This window comes from Eutrigla gurnardus, assembly GCF_963514095.1.
Source record: "Eutrigla gurnardus genome assembly, chromosome: 1".
Classification (NCBI taxonomy): domain Eukaryota; kingdom Metazoa; phylum Chordata; class Actinopteri; order Perciformes; family Triglidae; genus Eutrigla; species Eutrigla gurnardus.
In genome coordinates, this window is record NC_139915.1 from 6,239,577 (window position 1) to 6,248,632 (window position 9,056).

Here is a 9,056-nt window from a genome sequence, read left to right on the forward strand (position 1 = left end):
CGCTTTGCTTGAGTCCTCTGCTCATATATAATGATACCCAAGGGGGGTTTGTAGCTGTAATCATCTTGCGTCTTCTCGAGAAAGTCTTCTGGCACTCAGGAAGTGATGCAGTGTACATTTCATTGTACGAGTGCCGTTCAACCCTCGTCACAGCGTGCTATTGCTGTAATGAAGGGTTGACGGGTAAAACAATGTCATATAGCAAAAAGGTCATTATATTCTGTTTAGGTCACTGACACTAAACACAGAAAATACTCCCAAGTTTCAGCACCAGAGTTCTCGCTGAATCTATTAGCTTCTCTTCTCAGTTTGAATCTTCTTTCTGCAGTTGCACAACTTTTTACTATTATAGCAGTGTTTCTTTGCTTTTTCAAATTTGAATGTGCACTCACGTGGCAGATTGCATGTTTGCCACTCAAATGGGAATGACCGTGGCAACAACAACACAATCCCATTGGGCCTATAAACACCACCAGTTGTGTTCAATGGAGCCAGAGGCAATGTGAATGGGACTAAACCCAGAGCTTGCACTGTATTTTTATATAAGTAACCATAGCATGCTTGGTTGATCAGTCATGTTTATTTCGTGAGTTCTCGTGTGATTATCTGATGGCAAAAAATATAACGTGCAAAGCCAGGCTATATCTTGCCAGATACATTTTCACTGCACGTTTCAAATCTGGAAAACAGGGATTGAAAGTCGACTTGCGGCTAACATTCAGTCTGAAAATCAGAGGCAATACAAAGAGTGGTCACACTGTAAAACAGAATGTGTGTGGCAACCCATTGGTTTGTTGACTGCTGTTTTGAAACTTTGAGTTTGAAATCTTGGCCATCTTGGGTTTTTGGTTGTTTTTTTGCAACCCGAAGTAAGAGGTTGGAGGTAAATCCAACCGCACTGAATGAGACATTTGAATTAACTTTAATAAACTTCAATACTGTGAAAGGGTTAAAGTGCTACAAAGAAAACACAGACAACTTCCAGACCGAACAATGCTGTTTGAGTGACCTGTAGGTAGTCACGGCCTAAAGAATACCCTACTTTATGGTCTATTTGACTCTAAATGGACCATAATTGACGAAATGAACATCACGTTGTATTGAAGAAGACTTGAAACTAGAGATTGATACCATAAACTGAGATACTAAATCAATTGAGAAGTCGGGTCACTTTCTCATAAATTTCTATACAATCAGATTTATTTTTGTAAGTCGACCCCCTGGTGGCCATCATAATGAATACAGGCTTAAGACACTAGATGGTTCTGTCTTATCAGACCCCATTGAGCAACACAAAATCAATTTGGTTTGTTATCTGTAAACAAGGATGACCTTAGTGATCCCTGACTTTCCTCTGGCACCACTGGAAGGTCAAAGTTGGCACAAATGTCGGGGTTGCAAAAATGAATGGTTCGTAAACAGTGTAATAAGACATCTCCCTCTCAAGATGAATGGTATTAACTTTTGATGTCATGGTGCATTGAATACATGTAACAGAGATAAGACACAAATGCAGATGAAGCAGGCAGAATAAATCAGTTCAGTGATTGATTGAAGGTATATAGGAGGGAAAGTCTGAGGTCATCTCATGGATATTTGGACAATGGTAATTATGAAGGATCCTGGGGAATAGGGATAATGTCTGGAGAGGACGAAGAGAGAGACAAATGGGGACCTGAAAGTAAGGTGGTGGAGCAGGGAACATATGTGGCTGGCAGTGAGGTTGGTCCTGTTGGCCAAGGTGCTGTCCTGTAGCGGTCGTTTCCTTACCGGTGTCACTGCTTCTGAGGTGTGAATCCAAGTGAAAAGTGAAGTGACATCATGAGAGACAATGGTTTCATCTGGGTCCAGTTTCATTTTTCTAACCTTGTTGGCAAAATCCTGTGATTTCCTGCCGTGGTGTGTTTCCAAACAGAGGGGCAAGAATGGTGTCCAGGTGCTTCGCAATGTCACTGAATTACAGCTGATGACAAGTCTGAGTGGAGCCTCCTCCTTGTCTATTTTGGGAAGGCAATAAATGCGTGGGATGGCTTCTCCCAGGTATAGACAGTAGTGCAGCAGCTTTTCAGTAGCATGCGCTGTGGCAGTGACCTGTCAATCACAAGGTAGCCACGCCTCATTTACTAAATGAAAAACTTAAGTTTCGTTATGCGCTTCCACTTTTCTGGTCATCCCGGCTCTGATCTTTTCTTTAACCTGTTTTCCCTAGTGTTTCAGAGGTGCCTGTCAGGGCCTTGATAGCTCCCATGGTTTCCTGGCTGACCCAAGCTGCAGCCTGACGATCCCCCACCACTGAAAAGGGCCCCAGTGAACACCTTTTCAGCCTTGTGGCAGCAGTCTGTGTTCAGTCGAGGGGGCTACAAGAGCAGCAACTCTATATGTTACTCTTTCTGAGGGTTAGGATGGATGGGAGTGGCTTGCATTTGATTTTCGGTTCCTGTGTTCGGCAGTCAGGTGTTTCAGGTCCGACGGCCCATGGTTTGGCTGGCCTGGGCGCTTATTTGTTTCTTTTAGCCAGACCATCTGATCTATTTTTAGGGTTCACAGTAATGTGTGTGTATGCTTTTCACTTTGAACCAGTTTCTTTCATTATGTTCTGCGCCTCCTGTGGTATTTGACCTGGTGACCATAACCGGTATTGAAGAAGACTTGAAACCCATGTTTACAATGTTGACTGAGATTTACATTTACATTTACATTTAGGTCATTTAGCAGACGCTTTTGTCCAAAGCGACTTACAATAAGTACATTTGTCAAAAGAAGGAAACAAGGAAACCACAACGAATCATTGCCGATAAAGTAAGAGCTAAAAATAGAACAAGTGTTTGGTCCTCATCTGAGTAAACTAATACTTCAAGAGCAACAGTGCTACGATCAGAGTGCTATAGGTAAGGGTATTTTTTTTTGGGGGGGGGGGGGGTGTTACAGATGAGTCTTGAGCCTTTTTCGGAAAATGGCAAATGACTCAGCTGTCCTGACATTAGTCGGGAGTTCGTTCCACCACTGAGGCGCCAGAACAGAAAGAGTCTGGACTTTGCTGAGCGACGTTTGTTTGAGATAATAAACCAAGTGAGAAGTAGGGGTTCCACACTTCCACATTGGCTTAACTTAAGAACTGAAAGGTTCTTGAGGACCACCCTCTCTTATCAATGCAAGGCCATTGTTTCATATCTATGCTACACTGCAAATATGTGTCATCCCTGACGGCTCAGTAGTATTTAAAAACAGTCAGCCTCTTTTGACCTTTAAACAATACACTTCTAAGTTGAGTCCAGTCCAACTTTGACAACCTCTATCACTGGGAGTATTTTAACAATAACTCTTTGTGTGGATAGATTGCATGGCTAGGGCAACATGGTCATTGAGAGCTATTAGAAGGACTATAGTGGATAATTAGGTCTTGCTGAATCACTGCAATTTGACCTGGCTCTCCTTCAATGAGACTTGGGTCCCAAAAATTTTGATAATTGAAAATTAGTGAAATTAGGTGAAATTTTAATTCTGTACATTTTAGAACAAGAGATCAGCAATTGGCTGCTTCCACTCCAAAACAACATCAGTATACCCTTCAATAAGCTGTATTAGTCAACAGAGAGGGTACGAGAGTGTATGACTCACAGTTATGCAACAGAGCAATATGCCCGCAGTGGCGATTGTAACCCAAATTACAGTAAACAACGAGGACAAAACATAAATACCATCGAAGCAGTGCCAGGGTTAATTATATGCTGCTGTTTTATTAACGAACTTTCATGACCCAGCAGGCACTGCTCTGTTGTTACTTTTATCAATAGGATGGGCATGCTCTCTCTATGTGAGAAAAGGAAGACAGAAAGAATTAAAGGAAAAAGTCCAGAGTTTTGAAACAACCTTTGGTGTTGCAAAAACAATTAACATCTAATAGACTGGCAGCACGCATTTCCTGTCATTTAGTCAGTAAGTTGAGAATTTTATAGATCTAAGTGCTGCGGAAATGCCACTGTGCCCCCAGGGTGATTCCATCAAAGAGACACGATGAAACGCCACCAGTCTGTTGATGTTCCCTGATTTCTATGATGGACTGTAAATCAAAGCTCCTTTTTAACTGTCTGTCAAACATTTTTATAAGTGGAATGTTTCCTGCCTTTTACTCCCCACCTTCAGTTTTTACACCTGGCGATGTGCACACAGAAGCACCCGTGCACACATACCAGCACATTCACTTTATGCATTCACATAAAGAAAACAATGTTTACCTCCACACCTTCGACAGCTGATCTCAGGTTGGTGGTGTTTTCATTTGCACATGAAAACACTGAGGCTTTCATCTTGAACAAATTACTTCATGTCATGTTTCTCTTTTTCCCAGATCTTAGTCAGTGGGAGAGTTTTTGCCTTTTCACCATGGGACCCCAATCTTATTGTACACAAAACAATGTATATACTGTATATGTAGGTGGTATTTTTGTTGTACAGAGTAAAAAAAGGTTACAGGTGCAGAGGCTCAACATGCACCTGTAATTCTCACCAAAACCACATCTGTTTAGACTGCTGCTGAACCGAATCTAAACATCCATTTTTGTTATTAGCCGGTCACTAGGAAAGGAAATGAGTCGACACATTTGGTTTTCTTTCCAGTCAACAGAATGTGAACTGATAAGAATATAAAACTCTCCAATGCTTGCAGATCTAAAGAGAAAGTAAGCAGTGTTAATAACAAATAAACAGTGCCTGACATGTAACTGGATACCATTTGGCATCCTGATAGGTTTTTGGTTGGTGTCAGTTTTAGGTGTTAGTAATGTACAGTGTATATTTGTTGAGACAGAAACAATATGTATATTTATTCAAATAAAAGGTGTTTTTTTTTTATGTTCTTCTTCTCTAGTTTAGATTAGTATCATTGACTTTAAATGCATCACATTATCTTTTAAAAAAGAAGTTGTGAAATTCAAAATTCTTCTTTTTTTTACATTGTTCTTGTGCTGTGTTTTAATTGTGTGACAGTGAGGTAGGTTAATGCAAATGTAAACGAGATTTCATTAAAGAAGTGCCGAGACCAAACAGGTTAAATCACATGGAAAACCATCGCCTGGAAACAATCGATTATGATATTATCGTATACAATGAGAAGTAGTCAGCTGATTGTAAAGTGGAGAAAGTGTCTGGACCAGCAATATAAATCTATCAACGCCTGCTGCTAGATAAATAACAGTTCAAAAAAGGGCACTAGACTCATGTCTCCATGCCGCTCTCCAGCCAGTTCCAGGCAGCTGCTGTCTAAGCAAGACCTTTGTTATGGTGAGAGTCATTTCGTAATGCTAGTGCTGCCTGTGCATTGGTTGCCAAGCTCTAATTGAATTATCAGCCTGTTTTCCAGAGCAGGCCATTTGGAAATTCCACTATCATAGATATCACTATCATGCCAGAAAACTCAGTCTGCCAGCCAGTCTGTATGTGTGTCCATTTCGCTGCACCAGTGTCAGCAGGATAAGTGGCTGTTTCTGTGGCGGCCTCGGCAATCAAAGTGATTTGTATTAAAAAAAAGTATGAAACCTGAATGCTCCAGGTGTCTTAAACATATCCTATGTCCACATCGTCAATCACAGTTAACTAGCTGCGGATTGGCCCTTAGAATATCAACGAGTTCCGAGTTTCACACAACATAAATGGGAAGCAAACATAGGAGATCAACTGCCATTGCAAAACCAAACGCTGTTGACAGGATAGGTTACAACTTGCATTTGTTTTGAAGAATGTGAAGACTGTAGGAACGCACGTCATTAGAGCAATATTATGATTTTCTTAAATCATAAAACAAGGCGGTGTAAAATGCTGCTATTATGTTGCTGACAGGTACGTGATTGACAGGGCGACATTGTGCACAGAGTTCCTGTTGTGAGAACGGAATCAATTTCAAAACATGAAACAGTGTTTATCTTGTGCAGATGAAGACATTGTGATGTTGTGAAATTAGCTAATAGATGGTATGATGAACTGACGTGGGAGGAACGGAAATGTTTATGTTATGACGAATCCATCAACCGCCTGATCACAGAGCAAAAGGGGAAAGTATTTTTTCATGTCATCAATGTTCAGAGTGGAATAGGTAAAGGATTTTTGAAGCATCATGAACTGATCTCTCCATTTAAGAGGCCACCAATAGATCTCCAAGAACTAGGCCTACCAAAAAGTCAGTCATGTTTCAGGTAAAATGTCTAGACTAATGATACAGGTAAAGATTATTGCATGATGGTGAAATCGCTTCATAAACGCAACACATCATTGCTTTGAAAGTTTCCAATATCCCTTTTAAACCTGCCTTAATTGACTTTTTGGCCATTATTCCCATTACCATTAGCATTAAGGTTGTTTCTAGCCGATTGATGAATATATGTCACACTACTTTTCACTCTGTTTTGGTTTCTACTCCTGAATGGAATTATCTGGCTCTTTAACTGCTAAATTCTCCACTAGCACATGTTCACCAGCTAATCGCTAACAGTGTTAATCCACTGTTTGGGGCTGAGCATCAGAGCCTTTTAGCTTATAACAGCAAACATGCTTCATCTGGAAACAATGCTAAAGTAGTGTGTTGTAAACCAAAACAATGAGCTGAAAGACACTAGAAATCTTTGAGTTTTTTGTGTCACCTTTCTCAGTGCATCCCTATTTTGTTTGCCAGTGTTCACATAAATATATTGATGAGTGCAGCTTTAATGATGTGCATGTGTTCATGTTTTTTTTGTGTCGCTAATATCTGCATTACTTCACAAACATAAAGGCCTTTTGTAGAGGTGGAATTCAGTACACATGTTTACGTGACCTGTCATTGTAAATTCGACTGCGTCTGAGCATGTAACAAGAAAAAAAACACGTTGTAAAAGTGCTGCTGCCATAGGCCAGGTCGGGAGGTCGTTAGGACTAAAAAGATGAAGCTGTTGTCCACACGCGAGGCAATTCTACAACCAGATGCAGCGTTCTTTCCCCCCCCGAAAAGACAAGGGAGCTGTGAACTTGCTCATCCGGTTTTTCACACTCTTGGCTGTGCTGTGTGCATGCGAACAGCTTGTAAATGACAGAGGAAGCCAAGGTGTATAGAGACCAAGTGCCTCAGGCCAGGGGAGTTTACACAAAGTGTTGCCATTAATCCGCCCTCTCAGATTATTCTATTAAATTCTACCATAACAATGCCAATCAAGTGCAATTTTCCTGTGAAGCTAAGTAAAAGTGTTTGGCAAAACCTGGATCTGCATTCTCAACAGATGGGATATTGCGTCTGTGCAAAGTCTGCCAAGAGGCACCGCTGTGGACAATCAGGTATTGCATGTGTCATATACATGGTAAATAAATCAGGCTTTTCTAACTGTTAGAACATGTGGAAAGCTCGCGCTCTTGCAGACCTTTTTACATTAAAGCATTTTATGTGTGTGATTTGTTGCCTAAATGGAGCTTCATTGAGCTTGCACGTGCATGTCAGCGGGATCTGCACGGAAACAAAGTCTCAAACACACGATCACAGTGTGCAGACAACTTCTTCGGGGGGGGGGAGTAAAGTCACATTAACCACTGTTTGCCAAGGATCACGTCCTCTGTATCAGCCTCATGCAGTGGCTTCTTAAACCGACACCTGCAGGACAACAGACGCTACATACTGATCATGGGATTGGTGGCATGCTTTTGACACGGCTAATAACTCCATTACTCATCAGACGAGCTCCGATTCTCAGGCCTCTTAGCAGCTCCATTATGAACAGAATGACAGAAGTCGACCTACAATCGGAAGAGGGTGTGCCCAGAGACAAGGACTGGAAGAGGAACAGGCTTCAGAGAGTAAACTAGGGTGCTTAGCACTCAGAGCCTCAGGCACGTAGCTCAGATTTAAGAATGAGTTAGCGTGTCAAGATAGCGTGTCTCGCAGCAGACCACGCCTGCACCTGTCAGGTGTTCCATGGCATGTCTGCGTTTCGTGCGGGAGATCGTGTGTGTGTGTGTGTGTGTGGCTGCTTGTTAGATAGTAAGACATGCCTACATGCGTGTGTGAGCTCTTGATGCACGCAGCTGCATACCCCGGCGATGATGGACACCTGTGCTCTACCTAACCCCTGCGATGGCTACGGATCCCTGGAAATATATATTGATCATGAATTTCAGCAGCTCAAGCTGCTGGGCCACGCGGCCTCCTCGCTCTTTTGCCGACACGTTCAATCTGGTTATATAAACTGTACAATTTCTGTGTCACCTCCAACCCTCCATTAATTGTGCCTGTGGGTTTGATTCACAGACTCCGTCTGAAGCCGTTCCATCCTGTGTTGTGATTGAGCAATGTTGCGTTTTTGTTGGTTACAATCCTCGCACTACATATATCAATATGTAAAGCAAAGGTGAAAAAAATCATGTAGGTGACAGCTCTCTACGTCCTCTCAGCTGAAACCGCAAATGAAAGTAGCTGTGACATCAGGACTTTGCAAAAGTGCAGGAGTAAGGCAGTATAAAGTTATAAAGGTGTTATAGTTTACAAGTTAGCATGCAAACTGTTGCCTACTTACCTGCAGATTTGTAGCACCATTAGCCTGAATTTGAAGTTGCTAGCTAGTTGCTAGTTTGGTGCTGTAAAAAAACGAGGTAAATGAAAGTGTTGAGACTGAATGAAACAGTAAAGCTGCGGGCCGGCCGATCCAAACAAGCTGACAGATGCTATAAAACTGTAGAGGTGAGATAGTGCTGCTGGTGATAATTCTCTGTGGGCTTTTTTGCATTAGCCTACATATAGTCATATCTTCTGTAAAAATAATTACAACCCCAAAACATGCCTACAGCCACAGCTGCTGCCAGTGCGAAAGCATAAAGATATTGATGCAGCTTTAAAGTGTAAAGCCCTTGCTTTTCATTCCACAGGGCTCTAAAAGAGTGATAGCTGATAAACAGTGTTACCCAGGTGGGTTGCTGCCGTTCATATTTCGCTCATCAGTTTTGGTGTTGGTTATGTCTAATATTTCCTCCCAGCCTCTGGGTTTTATCGCAGACATTCGTACGTGCCTCTTCTTTCTGTCACTAGGTGGTTTCTTCATGGGGTT